This window comes from Chlorocebus sabaeus, chromosome 13 (assembly GCF_047675955.1).
Source record: "Chlorocebus sabaeus isolate Y175 chromosome 13, mChlSab1.0.hap1, whole genome shotgun sequence".
Lineage (NCBI taxonomy): Eukaryota > Metazoa > Chordata > Mammalia > Primates > Cercopithecidae > Chlorocebus > Chlorocebus sabaeus.
The window spans coordinates 50,649,899-50,669,111 of NC_132916.1; the positions used below are offsets into that span (position 1 = coordinate 50,649,899).

At 34.8% G+C, this 19,213-nt stretch overlaps 1 protein-coding gene and 1 long non-coding RNA gene across 2 annotated transcripts in view; both read left to right on the plus strand.

The window, feature by feature from the left end:
* Nucleotides 1–19,213, plus strand: part of CENPW (centromere protein W) — a 145,159-nt gene that overhangs the window by 105,434 nt on the left and 20,512 nt on the right. The window lies entirely within an intron of this gene.
* Nucleotides 1,890–4,152, plus strand: LOC140713242 (uncharacterized). Its single transcript, XR_012095134.1, has 3 exons — nt 1,890–2,039; nt 2,544–2,778; nt 4,110–4,152. It is a non-coding gene; the product is annotated as an uncharacterized lncRNA (long non-coding RNA).

The window sequence follows — 19,213 nt, forward strand, 5'->3', positions numbered from 1 at the left end:
CTTTCTGTTCTGTGGTCCCTTGAACTCACTCATGAATTGTAGCCTTTGAATGCCTTCAAATGGACTCACTGAGCTGTCACCACTAGAGAGGACACTTTATTTTGAGGGTAAATATCTGTTAGGAATTTGGTTTCTGGATCTCAAACTCATCAGAAGTACTTTTCTCTTCTCCGCTTTCTCCCATACAGGAGCTGATACCATGTGGGCCTGATACAAGGTCAAGTTTTGGTATTGCAGGAACACCCTTTTTGTGAATTCAGCCATAGATATTGACATAAAATTTTGTTTTGTCATTCTAGCTTCTTTGTTTTATTGAAGGTTTGGAAAGATTAAAATACCAGGCCAGTATAGCCTATACTATCCTGCTAGAAACCAGTAATCAGTTTATTCTTAATCTTATTTCATGACTCTAAGAGGATTTGAACTCTTTTCCTTGAAGATTTAATTAGCAATCATTTTGCATATTCAGGGCAGGAGTCTATAAATTTAACTATCTGCTTTTTTGAGGTCTTTGCCATTGTTATATCCTACTATGCAATTTAGTTACTTCAGAAAAGCAGTTACCTAAATAAATTCTTAATAGAAAATGTGCTCTTTGTAAATGTGTATGTATACACAAAAATTTATAATATATAATACATATCTATGCAGTATGTATGTTAATAAAAACACATTAAAATTGATTTAGTTTACAAATTATTTTAAAGAGTTTCTTTAAATTAAAAAAATGTGAATTTATTTTGCTTATAAAAGACTCAGGAATGCATTCCCATTTTAATCGTTTTGCTTTTATCCTAAATGTTTTCTTCTCACCTAATAAAAAGGGGAAGGAATGTTTTGCCAAGCTCAAGACCCATTTGGATATGTGGTTTCTAAACATCAAGCCCAAATTGAACACTTTGGAGTTTAACCTTGTTTGATTTTAGCTAAAATGGCTTCCTGTTTCTAAGAAAGGATAAAAAAAAAAAAAATTCCAAAACTCTATTGAAACTATGACAATTATTTTCTAAAACCCAGTGGCTCACATGACAAAACACTTTGATGAATTAAGTACAAATGAACTGGAATATGTAAATTAAATTTACCTGTAAAATATAGTTGGTTTTACAAATTCAGAAAGGGAGTAGTAAACTGAGACAAATGTCCTCGGGAAAAAGGCTGCTAGGACTTGGCCAAAGAGTGTTTGAAAAACACTGCTCCTGGAGATATTATAATGAATCCAGAATACGTGCAGTTTTCGTGTTTTTCCTTCGTGTAATTTTGTTGTACTTATTCCCACAGCCAACTTCAAATGACCCCCTCCCTACCCCCCCAAGAAAAAAACAGGGCAGCTGAAAAGTTTGCTTAAACGTCTTAATACTTTTAATCCTTACTTGTTATAATTTGATTACTGAGACAGATTTTCTCTGTGGGCCTCCTATTAAATCACTTTCAAGTTGAAACAAACCAGAAATCCTTTTAAATAACAGAGCTAGTATTCACTTTAAGCTGCTCAGAATTTATACAGAAACTGTAGAATGTCTCTTCTAAAATGTTGTAAATATGCCCAGAGGCTACTGTGATGGGTTTATCCTTCCAACCTAACCAAAAATAAAATAAGTAAATGAAGATACTTGATGTTCTGGGTTATAAAGTAGAGGATGATGTTACTCAGGCTTATATCTGATTTTATTTATTTCCATATTATTAGATATCAACATAGATAAAGTTACTTCAAATTAACATTGTAGGTAGTTTTTTCTCTATGTACTCAATAGTATGTCTGTTTGGTTTGATATTCTGAGGATCTGGTTCAAAACAATCTTTATATTATATATTTTAACATGGAAAATAAACTGTTTAATCATGTTTAAATGATTTTTTTCCTCTCTATTTTGGGGTAGTGTCAGATCAGAATATCCAAGTTTGATATTGATCTTATGCCTCTAAGAAGCTATTTTGAACTATTCACCTGGAAGGAGTAACCCAAACTAGAAAATTTATAACAGCTGAGGCCTACCTGCTGTTATAGGGGGACAGGGTGTGGAGTGGAAAGAACAGTAAGTACAGTAATTCTCAACTTTTTGTGTGCATAGATATTTTCAGGAGGACCTCTTAAAAATACAGAGGCTTAGCTCCAGAGATTCAGATTCAGTAAGCTTAGAATAATGCCCAGGAATCTGCATTTTACATGTGTAATACTGTAAGTTGTCTTCAGACCTTAATTTGATAAATAACTTTATTAGAATTTTAGATGCCAGGTAAAGAATCCAAGCACAATTTGTGAACTTTAGTGGTCAGGAGAGAATTGTTTTTTGAAAAAGAAAATTATCAATTGTGCTGTAAACAGTGGCAAATAGAAAGTTGGGACAAATAGAAGCAAAAATTTTGAAAATGACAGGTAGCTTGATGGTTGAAGAAGACTGATTACATACAGAATGGAAGTATGTATGGTAAACAATAAGGAACTCACACTAATTTCACATGAAACAGAAAGAGGGATTTGTAGGTATTAGTACTGAAATAGATACAGTGTTTTAAATGTCCATGTTCACTTCACTCAGTTCTTCCAGGTATGATGTCAGACCAGCCACTACAATATCCAGTTGGGCCTTTGTCCTGAGCAGCTTGCTCTGACTGCTTTATATTTGGCTTGTCACTCCATGTTTCATTTCTCTACCAACTGCTCTGGCTCTATGATTGCCATCCATTGCCTTGGTCAGATCCTGCTCCCTCTATCCACCACTCCCGAACCAAGTAATACCTTGAAGAGCTAGGCCTCCTGGAACTGGAGTCAAGGTTGGTCCTGTTCCTATGTGTTTACAACTACCTCTTATCTCCACTCACTGTTCTACTTCTTGTGTTGCTCCTCTGGGCATTGACTGAAGGAAAACTTTGCTTTCATGAAAATGTATTATTTGCTTGCTGTTCCAGGGTCAGCCCCCTATATATAGCCAGGCGAGTCTCTATTGAATTTTACGGTCTTCAAATTTTTATGTTCACTATAATTATCAGCAGAGTATGTTAAAAATAAGATTGCTCAGACTAGCAGTTATGGAGAGCAAAGGAGATTAGTGTTACCCCAAGTGTCATCCTTAGACAGGTAGCATCAGCATCACCTGGGAGCTTGTTAGGAATGTAAATTCTTGGGTTTGATCCAAGACTTACTGAATTAGGATCTGTGGGGGTGCAGCCCAGCCATCTATGTTTTATCGAGGTAAGCCCCAGCCTAACTTACTGATTCTGAGTGATACCAGTGCCAGCCTCTGGTACTTAATATGTAGTCTGATCTCAGACCTACTGAAACAGAACCTGTATTTTAACAACGTATGTGGGCTTTCAAAAGTACTGGCCTGATAACTGTGTTTTTAATAAGTTGCTTCCGTGGATTTAGGCATCAGAAAGTTGGAGAACATGTGTACTAACACATGATCTACAACCAAGTGTGGGGCAGTACTGTTCAGTCTCAGCTTGATGTTTCTTGAAACATTTTCTGTTTAAATATATTTATCCTAGTGCCCCATGGTTCATAGCAACAACTCTGGGTAATATCCATGTTTCAGAGCTGATCTGAGGCTTGACTACTTAATACCTATAAAACCTGTGGAGATCTTCCGGTAAATCCTAGGGTCAAGGAAGCATCCATATATTTGAAGCTTTGCTGTCACTGGTACTGTAATAGGTTTTTTACCATGACATTCATATAACTCCCTGCAAAGGATAAATCCACTCTCAAATCAGGTTCTATGACAAAAGAAATAAACCAAAGAAATAGAAATAAAACAACACTAAGCCTATACCCACCTGTCTCCCCCAAAAGTAAGTTAAGAACCAATGAAGTGGTCATATATATTCTTTCATTATTCATTCAAACTAAATATTCAAACTTAATGTTCATTCAAACTATCTTGCTGCTAACCAAGAAGCTCTGCTGTTTGCCATGTCTTATCTGCCATTACCATAAATTCCCAAACACAAACTATAATTTCTGAATAATAGGTCAACTGATGCCATGTTGTCTTTAGAGATATTAATACAAATATTTACCTCACAATGTATGTAAAAAAACAAACCTTCTTTGATCTCTTTTAAAGATATCTAAACCTTTTATTACATTTTCTTAAAAACAGAAATGAGACCAAATATACTCCGTCTCCACTGGGTGCTGTTTGGGTGAGTAGACATATTCATTTCATAAGAGATGATATTAAAGTTATAACCCTTATCACACCATCTACCTTGTAATGTAATTACTTGTGCATGTATCTGTCTTCTCACTAAATTGTTAGCCTCTAGAGAACAAAAACTGGGACTTATTTATATTTGAAATTCCCACTGTCTAGTGGTGCCTTGCAAAATCTTGATAAATATTTATAGAATGAAAAAATGAATGATCTCCTTACTCCTTCCTAATACTGGAAATTGGTTCATTCTGTGTCTCTTTAGTGTATTGCCAACCAAACTTCTGGCTAACCAGTAAGACAACTCAGAGCTCAAATCTTAAGAAGCTACTTGATTGCTATGATAGGGACCAGTTAATTCCTGCAGATTTATCCATTTTTCTCTGCTCTGTCAGAAGAGACTGTGGATTAGGTGAAACTAGTAAATAGGTTCACAAAGAAAATAACTAAAAAAAAAAAAAAAAAAAAAAGAAAGAAAATAACTAACATTGATTTTTATCACCAGCACAAACATAACCTTCTCAACTCTTAAAATTAATGACCTAAAAACCTCATAATAATTTCCTATCCATCAGGCCTTCTATAAATATCCTTGCTCACAACATAGGGAATAGTACAGAAATACTGAAAAGAATTATGCCAACTAATCTATGGGAAAGGGTAAACTAAAAGAAAATGACCTTAGTTAAACAATAGGAAATTGCAGTTTTGTAGTTGAAAAATGATTGAATATTAACAGTTTCCTATGTTTCAACCTAAAAACTTTTTGCACTTCCCAACCACATTGTATTTGAAATTTCCACAGTGCCCAGTAATGTTTTTCAAGTAAAAGTAGTTCTTTCAAGTAAAAGGTTCAATTTCTGTCAACTCTAACTGTTCAGGAGATTCATGAGTTTTGTAAACCAAGGTTTAAAGAACTGATAGTTAAAAGCTCTGTGGATTAAAAATTGAGTTCTGCTTTTATTTGTTTTCTAATAAAAAGGCTCAAGATAAGACCAAATGGAAATTGGAATATTTTACTATATATTCTAAGTTGTAGTTGTTAAACAATAGGTATTAAATCACTTTTGGCATTTGTTAAAATGTAAATTTGTAAGACTGAGTTACTGAATCAGAATCTTGGGGTAAAGCTCCTGAAGTCATAATTTTTACTAAGTATTAAAGATAAATCTTATACCAAATCTGGTGAGAAACACTGAATTATAGAGCAACCTTTCCATCGATGAGATAATTGAAGTCGGAAGACATTAAGTGATATATTCTGATGTCATACAACCAGTAAGTACTAGAGTTGGTTTTCTCATTCAGACCTTTTGATTCATAGTTCCATTTTTTCTTCTACCACATGAACTAAGCAGAAAAAGGTTTTTGACTTACTGATTTTTCAGATATCCTTTGCTTTTTTTTTTTCATTTTGTTGTATTTGTTACACTCTAAATGAAAATGAGAAGCAGCTTACGGAAAGGCATGCTCATGTAGTTATTTTTCCTGTAAAGGCATGGATTTTCCACAGTATTATTCAAGTTTGTTTACTATTAGATTTACAGAATGTTATATATTAATTTACATAATCCACTTTGTAGTTTTAGTGGCTGCATCTAACAATTGTCAAATTTATTTTTCTCCTTAATAGGTAAGGAGAAAAACTTATAGGTAAATTTTAGAAAAACTAACAAGACAACATTTAACCTCGAAAGTTTTAATGGTGAATTCCCATGTTCAGTGAATGAATAATTCATGTTATTTGAACTTCAGAAAAATGAAATATATCAAAAACAGTATACAAAGCTGCCACAATTCTATGTAAGCCAGAAGAAAGAAAAGAAAACTATGGAAGCAATTATACTTAAGAGCATAAATGCAATATTTCTAGTTAATATATTAGTAATTCTGTTTCAGCAAATATTAAGAGAATAAAATGCACCAACTTTGGGATTAATATTAGGAGTATAGTCAAAGTTAAATATTAGAAATTTTTCTACATCTTTCTTTTAAAATTTAATGGATTCTGCTTTGGAGCACAATAGAGTAGGCACACCCTACCTGTCTCTCCCACTGATAGCAACTGTAAAACTTTGATGGAATGCATGGAAAATAATTGAGTACTCAGAAGGAAATATTAGCAAGCAGAGTAGGAAAGAAGACTAGAATTCAATATACTAAGAAAAAGCCTACAGGTTTATCATTTTTCTCCCATTGGTGTTCTCTGGCCTAAATCTACATCCTGAAACCTGGATGTGGGCATATGTGCAGAAAGAGAGATCTCTAGGAAAAGCCCTGTAGTTCCAGCTCAAGGAAAAGGAAATTAAACTTCTTAATCTCAGAAAGATAACGTAAGATTCTTGAGTTATTTGTTCTCTTTTTTCCTGCACACTGGTCCCCAGGCAAGCTTGTAGGGTGGATAAAGAAGCTTCAGTGGGAACCTGCAAGGAGACTAAATTTGGGAGAGAGGAAACTTCTGATCAGTGGAGGCATGACCTCCAAGATGGTGGGATAAACACCCCCCTCCCCTGTTGCTGTCTTCTCCCCTTTCCTCTTGCCACTTAGCTCTACATGTGGTTCAGTCACATAAGTGTGTGACAGAGAGGAGTAAATACAATTTCAGCTTTTTAGTAGGAGGTGTGAAAAGTGGAGCCCAAGAAATTTGGTTAGTATTGTGGCAATCATGGGGAAGATAGAGCTCAGGGAAATTAGTCCACAAGTAGAACATTAATTCCTGAACTCATCTTTGAGATGCACATGTGTGGATCTGACCCTAATAACTATACTAAAGACTTTGAGACACGAACTAACCAATAGACCACTACCCAGGTCATAGACTGATACTGGTTGTTGCACATGTGGAACAGGTACAAATGGAAATGCAAAGGCTTTGACAACTGAAGTGACATTGAAATCATAGACTGCAGAAGATGGGTTAGAACTTACAGCCTAAACTTAACCAAATTGATTTCCTACTGAAAGAAGAATATCAACATTTTCAATAAGATTTAAATAGAACCTACTATCTCATAGTGTATTATTCAGAACATCCAGGATTTAATTCAAAATAACGTGATATATGAGAAACTAAGAATATTTCAACTTGCATGGAGAAGAACTGAGATTCCAGAACAAATGACACAGGTGTTGGAATCATCAGACAAAAATTTAAACATTTTATTGTAGAAATGCTACAGCAAGCAATTGCAAACACTTCTGCAATGAATGGAAAAATAGAAGATTTTACAAAAGAAATAGAAGATATACAGAAGAACCTGTTAGAAATGTTAGAGCTGAGAAAAGGGTAGCAACAACAACAAACCAAACCAAATTCTTAATGAATGGGCTCAAGAACAGAATGAAGATGACAGATGAGAGTCAGTGGACTTGAAAATGGGTCAATAGGAATTATATAAGTAGAACAACACAGGAAAAAGATATTTAAAAAAACTAAGAACAGCCCCAGGAACCTGTGGAACAATGATAAAATGTCTAAAATTTATGCCATCAGAATGCCAAAGAGAGAAAATGTGCAGTACTGAAAAACTTTTTGAAAAGTAATGTCTAAAAAATTATCAAGTTTGGCAAATGACATAAACTTGCAGATTTAAATTTAGGCAACCTCAGGCATGATGAAGCCAGAGAAATCCATGACCAGACACATCATAATCAAGCTGATGAAAACTAAAGACAAAAATTATTAAAATAATCCAGACAAAAATGATCCATTACTTATAGAGGAACAATGATTTGACTCTCTGTAATTTCTCATCAGACACATGACAAGCCATAAAGAAGTGGGACCACTGGTATTTAAAGTGCTAAAAGAAAATAAAGAAAATAATTGTCAACTCAAACTCTTTATTCAGCAAAAACGTCCTTCAGATATGAAATTACAGTAAAATAGACATTCTCAGATAAAGAGAAACTAAGAGGTGAAGAGAAAGCAGGCAACTTAGAAAACATATTTGAAGATATCATTCATAAAAGTTTCCCCAACCTTGCTAGAGAGGTCAAATTCAGGAAATGCAGACAACCCCTGTGACATGATATGGAAGATGACCATCCCCCAGACACACAGTCATCAGATTCTCCAAGGCTGAAATGAAGGAAAAAAATGTTAAAGGCAGATAGAGAGAAGGGACAGGTAGCCTACAAAGGGAACTCCCTTCATGCTAACCATGGACCTTACAGCAGAAATCCTGTAAGTCAAAGAAGATTAAGAACCTATCTTCAGCATTCTTAAGAAATTTCATTCAAGAATTTCAAATCCAGCCAAACTAAGCTTCATAAGGGCAGGAGAAATAAGATCCATTTTAGACAAGCAAGTGCTAAGAGAATTTTCTACCACTATACCTCCCTTGCAAGATGTCCTTAAGGGACTGCTAAATATGGAACAGAAAGACTCTTACTGGTCACCACAAAAACACACTTAAGTACATAGACCAGTGACAGTATAAAGCAATCACACAAATAAGCCAGCATAATGACCAGGTAATGATGTGAGGACAGGATCAAATCTATACATGTTAATATTAAGCTTAAATATAAAGAGCCTAAATGGCTTAATTAAAGGGCACATATTGGAAGGTTGGATAAAGAAGCAAGACCTGATGATATGCTGTCTTCAGTGATCCATGTTACATGCAATGACACCCATAGGCTCAGAGTACAAGGATGAAGAAAAACCAACCTATCGGGGGAACCAGCCCCCAATATTTCAATGTATGTTTTTTCTCTTTTCCCTAAGTGTTGGCTGGTATGAGAAATAAAGAGAAAGAGTACAAAGAGAGGAATTTTACAGCTGGACCTCTGGGGGTGACATCACATATAGGTAGGTCCGTGATGACCCTGAGCTGCAAAACCAGCAAGTTTTTATTAGGGATTTTAAAAGAGAAGGGGGTGTATCAACAGGGAGTAAGTCACAAAGACCACATGCTTCAAAGGGCAATAAAGATCACAAGGCAAAGCCAAAATTAGAATTACTGAAGATCTATGTCCCACTGTGCATGTATTGTCTTGATAAAAGGGCTTGAGAGCAGAGAACTGGTCTGACCAAAATTTACCAAGCTGGAATTTCCCAATCCTAGTAAGCCTGAGGGTACTGCAGGAGACCAGGGTGTATTTCAGTCCTTATCTCAACCGCATAAGACAGACACTCCCAGAGCGGCCATTTATAAACCTCCCCTCAGGAATGCATTCCTTCCCCAGGGTATTCCTTGCTGGGAAAAGAATTCAGCGATATCTCTTTTACTTGCACATCCATTTATAGGCTCTCTGCGATAAGAAAAAATATGGCTGTATTCTGACCGACTCCCAGGCAGTCAGACCTTATGGTTATCTTCCCTTGTTCCCTGAAAATTGCTATTATTCTGTTCTTTTTCATGGTGCACTGATTTCATATTGTTCAAACACATATGTTTTACAATCAATTTGTACAATAGTGGTCCTGAGGTGATGTACATTCTCAGTTTACAAAGAGAACGGGATTAAGAGATTAAAGTAAAGGCAGGCATAAGAAATTATAAGAATATTATTAGGGAAGTGATAAATGTCCATGAAGTCTTCACAATTTATGTTCAGAGACTGCAGTAAAGACAGGCATAAGAAATTATAAAAGTATTAATGTGAGGAACTGATAAATGTCCATGAAATCTTCATAATTTATGTTCTTCTGCCATGGTTCCAGCCAGTCCCTCTGCTTGGGGTCACTGACTTCTTGCAACATCAGCCAAGCAAAGAGAAAACAGAAAAAAGCAAGGGTTGCAAGTCTAACTTCAGAAAAAAGAGACTTTTTAACCAGCAAAGATCAAAAACAACAACAACAAACAAAAACAACATAAAGAAGGGCACTACATAATGGTAAAGTGTTCGATTCAACAAGAAGACCTAACTATCCTAAATAAATATGCATGAGCACAGGAGCACCTAAATTCATAAAGCAAGTTCTTAGAGCCCTACAAAGAGACTTAGATAACCGCACGATAATAGTGGGAGACTTCAACACCCCACTGACAGTATTAGGTACATCATCAAAGCAGAAAACTAACACAGATAATTGAAAACACAGCTCAAAACCTGACCAAATGGACCTAATAGACATCTATAGAACTGTCTACCCCAAACCAACAGAATATAGATTCTTCTCATGTGCACATTGGCACATACTCTAAAATTAACACATGATCAGCCATAAAACAATCTTCAGCAAATTCAAAAACACTGAAATCATACCAAACACACTCTCAGACCACAGCTCAATAAAAATAGAAATTAATCCTAAGAAAGTTGCTCAAAATGCTAGAATTACATGTAAATCAAACAATCTGCTTCTGAATGACTTTCGAGTAAACAATGCAATTAAGAGAGAAATCAAGACATTCTTTGAAATTAATGAGAACAAAGATACAACATACCAGAATCTCAGGGAGACAGCTAAAGCAATGTTAAGAGGGAAGTTTGTTGCACTATATGCCTACATCGAAAAAGTTATAAAGATCTCTAATTGATAACCTAACATTACACCTAGAGGAATGAGAGAAACAAGAGGAAACCAATTCCAAACTTAGTAGAAGAAAAGAAATAACCAGAATCAGAGCTAAACTGAAGGAAAGTGAGACACCAAAAAAAAATCATACAAAAGTTCATCGAATCCATGAGTTGGTGTTTTGATAGAATAAATAAGATTGATAGACCACTAGCTAGACAAATAAAAAAAAGAAAGAAGATCCAAATAAACACAATTATAAATGACGAAGAGGACATTACTATTGACCCCACAGAAATAAAAAACAACCCTCAAAAGTACTATGAATACCTCTAGGCACACACATTTGAAAGCCTAGAAGAAAAGATAAATTCCTGGAAATATACAACCTCCCAAGATTAAATCAGGAAGAAATTGAATCCCTAAACAGACCAATAATGAGTTCCAAAATTGAATCAGTAGTTAAAAAATCTACCAACCAGAAAAAGCCCAGGACCAAATGAATTTACAGCCAAATTCTAGTGGATGTATAAACAAAACTTGGTACCATTCCTATTGAAACTATTCCAAAAAATTAAGGCATGACTCCCCCCTAACTTATTTTATAAGGCTAGCATCATCTTGTTACCTAAACCTGGCAGAGACATAAAAAAAAAAATCAGGAGAATATTCTTGATAAACATAGATGCAAAGATTTTCAACAAAATACTGGCAAACTGAATCCAGCAGCACATCAAAAAGCTAATCCACCATGATCAAGTAGGCTTTACTCTTGTGATGCAAAGTGTTTCAACATATGCAAATTAATAAATGTAATTAATCACAAAACAGAACTAAAACCAGAAACTACACAATCATCTCAATAGACACAGAAAAGACTTTTGATAACATTCAGCATCCATTTTTGTTAAAACCCCTAAACAAACTAGGTATTGAAGGAACACACCTCAAAATAACAAGAGCCATCTGTGAGAGACCTACAGCCAGTATTATACTGAGTGGGAAAAAGCTGAAAGCATTTCCCTTGAAAATCAGCACAAGACAAGGATGCCCACTTTCACTACTCCTATTCAACACAGTACTGGAAGTCAAAGCCAGAGTAATCAGGCAAGAGAAAGAAAGAAAAGCATCCAAATAGAAATATAAGAAGTCAAACTATCTCTTTTTGCAGATGACATGAATCTATACCTAGAAAACCCCATAGTCTCTGCCCCCAAACGCCTAGATCTGATTTAAAAAAAAAACTTCAGCAAAGTTTTTGGATACAAAATTAATATACAAAAATTAGTAGCATTTCTAGATGCCTACAATGTCCAAGCTGAGAGTCAATCAAGAATGCAACCTCATTTACGACAGCCACAAAAAAATAGGAATTTATCAAACTAGGTGAATGAAAGATGTCTACAATGAGAATTACAGAACCCTTCTCAAAGAAATCAGAGATAACACAAATAAATGAAAAACATTTTATGCTCATGGATAGAATCAATATTGTTAAAATGGCCATATTTCCAAAAGCAATATACAGATTCAATCCTATTCCTATCAAACTACAAATGGCATTCTTCACATAATTAGAAAAACTTCTAAAATTCATATAGTACCAAAAAAGAGCCCAAATAGCCAAGGCATTCCTAAGCCAAACAAAGACGGAGGTGTCCTGTTACCTGACTTCAAACTATACTACAAGGCTACAGTAACCAAAAACACATAATAGTGATACAAAAACAGACATATAGACCAATGGAACAGAATAGCGTGCCCAGAAATGAGGACACACACTTACACCCATCTGATCTTTGACAGAGTCAACAAAAACAAACAATGAGGAAACAATTCCCTTTTCAATGAATGGTGCTAGGGTAACTGGCTAACCATATGCAGAAGATTGAAACTGGACCTCTACCTTACATCACACACAAAAATCATTTTGAGATACATTAAATATTTAAATAGTAAACCAAAACCATTAAAATCCTGGAAGATAACCTAGGAAATACCATTCTGAACGTATACCCTGACAAAGATTTCATGACGAAGATACCAAAGCAATTGCACCCAAAACAAAAATTGACAAATAGGACCAATCAAACTAAAGAGCTTCTGCACAGCAAAATAAACTATCAACAGAGTAAGCACACAACCTACAGAATGGGAGAAAATATGCAAACTATGCAACCGTCAAAGGTCTGATATCCAATAGCTATAAGAAACTGAAACAAATTAAAAGCAAAAAACAACCCCATTAAATATGGGCAAAGGACATGAACAGACACTTTCAAAAGAAGACATACCTGTGACCTAGAGGCACATGAAAACGTGTTATGCACTACTAATTTGAGAAATGCAAATGAAAACCACATATGTGATACCATCTCACACCAGTCAGAATGGCTACTATTAAAAGTAAAAATAAAACAAAACAAAACAGAAAAACGGATGCTGGCAAGGTTGCAAAGAAAAAGGAATGTTTATACACTGCTGGTAGTAATGTAAATTAGTTCAGCCGTTGTGGAAAGTAACGTAGTGATCTCAAAAAACTCAAAACAAAATTGCTATTTGACCCAGCAATCCCATCATTGGATATATACCAATATAGGAGTATATACCAATAAAGGTATATAAATCATTTTCTTATAAAGACACATGCACATGTATATTCATCGCAGCACTATTCACAATAGCAAAGACATGGAATTGACCTTAATGCCCACCAATAGTAGACTCAATAAAGAAAATGTGGTACATATACACCATAGAATACTATGTAGCCTTAAAAAGGAACAAGATCATGTCTTTGCAGCAACATGAATGGAACTGGAGGCCATTATCCTAAACAAACTAACATGGGAGCAGAAAACCAAATACTGTATGTTCACATTTGTGAATGGGAGCCAAACACTGATTACACATGAACACGTACAAGGAAACAACAGACACTGGGGCCTACTGTAATTATTCTGCTAATAGCAAGATCTAGCACTCAGAAGAGGCTTTATCAGCTGTCATGACATTCTCTATATTTTTGTGTCTGACCAGGAAGCTCATTTTACCGGAAAGCAAGTACAGCAATGAGCTCATGTCTATGAAGTTAACTGGTATTATCACGAAAACCACCGCTTGGTAGTGGCTGGCCTAATGGAAAAGCAAAATGGCTTATTGAAAACTCAGGGCATCAATAGGAAAACAACACTCTGAAAGGATGGGGTTCTCTCTTACAAGAGGCAATATATACTTTAACTCACGGATCGTTCTATGGTATGGTCCCCCTCATGGTAGAAATATTTGGGCCCCAGAATCAATGATGGAAGTACCATCCAATAATCTAAACTTCAGGCATGGGACTCTGTTTATCACCATCATCTGTCTAGCTCTCACCTTCTAGAACCTTTACCTCAACTTACTTTTGACTTCATTGAGAATGCCAGTCTATATTATCGTCTCATTGTCTTCGATTTCTTCTACTGAGCTTACACTTTCTGATCAATGATAATCATTTCCTTGGATATGCTTTTGGCTTTCTTTCACTTTTACTTTCCGCTTCTGGCAAAACTGAACTCCTGTTTTAATCCAGTTCTCCACCCATTTCCCATCAGCACATGTACAGCTGAATGTGCTGATCTCAGGATAATTAATGGCTATGATCCTCAGAGGGGATCTTACTGCTTTTAGGCAATCATACTATATGTTCCTAGTCAGATTGCTCTCTCACTCTTCCCCCAAAATATTTCATATATTCCCCTCTGTCCTCAAACCACAGCAGTTCTTCTTCCTGTTTTTATTCAACTTTCTAATTTACTGAGAATATTGAAACAATTAAATGAGAATTTTTCCAGGCTTCTACCACCACATCTGCCATTTATCACCATCTAGAGTTTTTCTACCAGCCTGTTACCATTGGTGAGCTTTCCATGCCCCTATTTAAGGGTAATTTCTCTATTTGTGTACTGAGGAAGAAAGTAATGAATTTTCAGGAAGACAATGAGAATCTTTGTGGAATCAACCTACTGAGGGAATAAATTTGCTTATAATGAATACTTATTTATGACATTGCCTATATCATGATAGAAAGGAGGTCCACCTAGAGAAAGGAGTCATCATCAGTTTAAAACAATTATTAAAGACAACTACATGTAATAATGTAGTTTTTGAAGATTTTAAGTAACAGATCTTGATGTCTCAGGGAATTAGAATAATAATAAAATGTACATTATGTGTCTTGCTTAATTGTACATTCCCAGATCCCTTTTGGTCTGTGTAGGAGGTAACAAATGATCTATTTTCTTTACCTGTGTGAAAACCTCCCTACAATTTCTTCATGGACCAGTAAAACTAAGTTCTCTAGGGCATTTTCTCTGATTATTCTAGTATGCAGTCATCTTCATCATGTATAAATTTCAAGTTTTATTATCTGTACCATAATTTTTGTCACTTATTTATAAATAATCTTTCATTGTTATTTAATTATTTCGTATCTCACCTCCAATGCCTATTTCTGTTCTGATTTTCATTGATTCAATGCTAATGGATTTTTTAGCTTCTCTGTGACCTGCTATTCTCCATTCAGATTTTTGATCATTATGTGAAGAAACTTTGCTAGAGAGTCTATATTTTAGATAATTACTAACAATGAAAAAGAAAAGAAAGAATTAATAAACTCCAGAATGATGAGAAGTAAGGATTGAAAGGTTGGTAATAATTTGTAAATGCAAATACGATTTATCTTAAAAGATGATTTACAAAATAAGGTTGGAAAGTATCTATTATAGTTAATGTATTTAAGGCAGAATGACAATTGTTTACCTTACAAAAGGATTTGTAAACACAGAATTCACATAGTAATTTGTGAATTGAGTTATCAAGAAAATATTATCAAAAGTGAAATTATTTTTGAGGTAACACCAGTTGGGTAAAATATGGCATGATGTCTTAAAAAGTATCTTGTATATTAGCTTGCAACATTACGTATTAGAGGAATCAAATGTCTTGGTGTTTTCAAGAGCAAGTCAGTGAATTAGCTGCATTGGAAAGAAAATTAATTTTAAAAATCAGTATTAGAAGAGATCACTCAACATATCATTAAACAGCTTCTTTTTCTCGCTAACTTTGTACTCCTCACTAATTCCCTTGTAATTCGGGGACTTTAGGATGGTTATCTCTTAGAATGAAACACTGTTTGTAGTATTAACAACTGTTAGATGTCTCAAAATAATGTACTGACAATGCTTTTTCTTCCTTTTTTTTTTTTTTTTTTTTTTTTTTTTTAAGGAAAGCCCTCTTTCTTTGGTGATTACATTTTAATTATTTGTTTTTGAACAAATAAATTCTATTCTTGTGGGTAATTTTGTGTTTTAAATAAGCAAAGATGCAGGATTGCTGTTCACATTCAAATTGGGGGGAAAAATGTACTCAAGTGATGACAATTCTCATTTTAAAGCTTACACCAAATTTTCGGTAACTTAGTTCATTATTTATCTTTAAAGTCTCTAAGCCTGCAACCACATGTGTTAATGTGGAAACAATTTGGATCAGGGGGTGACGATTTGTTTTAAATTTACTTGAAGAAGAGAGAATCTTGAATCACATTTGGGACACTTAATTTAAGATTTGTAAGTATTTCCTGTCGAGTACTAATATAAACAATATTGTTCACTAATACTCAAATTAAATTGCTCTCAATTTGATACGCAAATTGATGGTTCTGAGAACTTAGTCTGAAAATCATGGGATTTTTGACTTTATTATTCATGTTTGCACAATTGCTTTCCTGTGTAATGCAAGCACTTTAAAGAAGGAGAGCATTCTATCTTTTTAGACTCAAGTGTCAACGCTGTGCCCTAACATCTTACCCCCTCCTGATTTCAGTGTCCTTAAAAGTGCCATGATTCTCCCTCATCACTTAAGTTATTACTGTGTCCATGTCTTTCTACTTACTAGTGTTAATGAAAACCAGAGCTGGACAGTAGTTAAAGCAGTAAAAATAAATTTTATTCAGAGTTATTGCAATGGGGGAAAAGAGACCTCAGTATAGAACTTGGCTCAGTTTCTAATGCAGCATGGGCAAGTAGGGATTTGTCACCAAGAGAGTGACACGATAGTATCAAGGGTGGGAAATGGTCTGTAAGCTAAGTTGGCAAGATTTGTACTACAACTGGGCCATGCAGGCCCAACAAGGCAGACATAAATGTTGAAGACTAGAGGGCTTAGAGAAGCCTGACTAAAGTTTAGTCAAGGAGAAAGTCTGTGTCACTAGACAGGGGATGACTTAAAGGCACGGAGTATATCTATTTTCTGTATTCCCAGCTCTTAACATAGTGGCTGGCAGAGAGAAGATGTTCACTAAATATTTCTGAAGTTATATATTAGGGGGAGGGTGTCAGGTGATATGACCCAATATGGTTTGACTCTGTATCCCCACCTAAATCTCATTTTGTAGTTCCCATAATTACCACGTGTTGTGGGATGGACCTGGTGGGAAATGATTGAATCACAGGGCGGGCTTTCCCATGCTGTTCTCATGATAGTGAATAAGTCTCATGAGATCCGATTGTTTTAAAAATGGGAGTTTCCCTGCACAAGCTCTCTTGTCTGACCTCCCCAGACATGTGGAACTGTAAGTCCAATAAACCTCTTTCTTTTGTAAATTGCTCATTCTCAGGGATGTCCTTATTAGCAGCATGCAAATGGACTAATACATGTCCCAAATACTAAGTTATTTCAAAGAAAAAGTGCTAGCCTTGGAGTCTTACTGAATGCTAAGTGTGTCCCAAATACTAAGCTATTTCAAAAAAAGAGCGCTGACTTTGGAGTCAGACAGAAATGGGTTTGAATCTTGAATCTAACACCAGTTGTGACCATGTGCAATTTTCTGAGGATTAGTCTTCTCATCTTTAAAATGAGAATAGTAATGTTTAGCTAAAAATTTTGATGTGAGAAATAAATATACATAATGCCTTCCAGTGTCTGTATTCTAGTCACTTTACCATATTATGTCTTTTGGCACATTTTCCATTATGTAAGGCTTCTTCCCAAACAGAGAATGATGATACAGCTTTGATGTATGTTGTAAGTAATAATAGAGAATTATAATGCAATAAAAAGTGTTCAATATGTGACATTAAAATAGTCTCTTAATATATAGATTTTCTCAATTATAAAATTAGAAGGTCCAACTAGATAATCTCTAAGGTTTCTAGTGATAACAATCCTGAATTATACTCTTTAGGAATCATTGTCTAGAAGTAGGTTAATTTCTAACAACATTGTAAGGTGAGTAAATTGATCAGTAAATTACTTCTCACAAAAATATTAGAAACTTAGTATGCTATTCTCCTACAAAAATTTTTCATTTAAAAGGAAAGTTGGAATATTGAAAACATAGATAGAGTGGATTGTTCATAAATATTGAGATATCAGTTGGGGAAATGATTTTGAGCAGGAAGGTCATCTTTCTTTTATCTTTATTTTTTATCATATGTATTTAAGGTGCACAACATGATGCTTTGATGTATTTGTACACAGTAAAATAGTTACAGTCTAGCAAATTAACATATCCATCATCTCACAAGGAAGGACAGCTTTCTAGTGTTCCTGTCATGCCACTTTACTTATGTAACTTATAACGAACTTTAAACTGATAGACATACAACCCAATAATTATTAGCTTTTCTTAATATATATTTTAGTGATTTGGTTTAGATTGTTTAGAAAATTTAAAAACATTGTTCAGCTTTTTTTTTTTTTTTTTTTTTTTTTTAGTTCAAGTAGAAAGCTGAGGAGAAAATGATAACTTTTATCTCTTGTTCCCTCATTTCCTTCACCTCTTCTCTTCTCTCTCCCCCCATCTCACACACACACACACACACACACACACACACACGCGCGCGCGCGCACGCAAGTTCTCTTACTCTCTTGCGTTTTCCATTCCTTTAACTTACATAGATAGTAAATTCCTTTGAGCACTACCACACATAAAATAAGACTGTGTCCCAGACTGAGACTAATATACAAAATACTCTACTACACTCAAAATTATGTATTTTAAAGAAAACAACAATAATTACCCTTCTTTTGTAATATATACAGGCATTGGTGTCTTTGCCTGTGACTGATGTAATGAGCTCAGCTATGTGGCAGACTTGAAAGGACAAGTGCTTATAAAATCAACTGCTGGATTAACTGGCTGATGTGTATTTAAATAGACAGCCTATGAATTGAAGGCATAAAATACAATTTTTAAAATTTGATAAATTTGTATTATTTTGCAAATTAGAATATTGATTTATCTAAAACATGTCATTTTGGAGTAGGATATTACATTTAGTTCATGCTATGACAGCTTAATGGGACAAGTTTAGAAAATAGCATAATATAGTGAAAAGAAGATTAGGTATAAAGTCTGGAATCATGAATTTTAACTGTGGCTCTGTTCCTAATTTACTGCATGACATTATACAGGCACATTCCTCTCTCATGTTAAATTGCATGATCTTTGAATCCTTTTCTTCACTGACATTATTCTACATGGGAGTGCACCCACAAGAAGAGCAAAGTCCTGGATGTTTGTAGAGTGGTTTCGAGACCC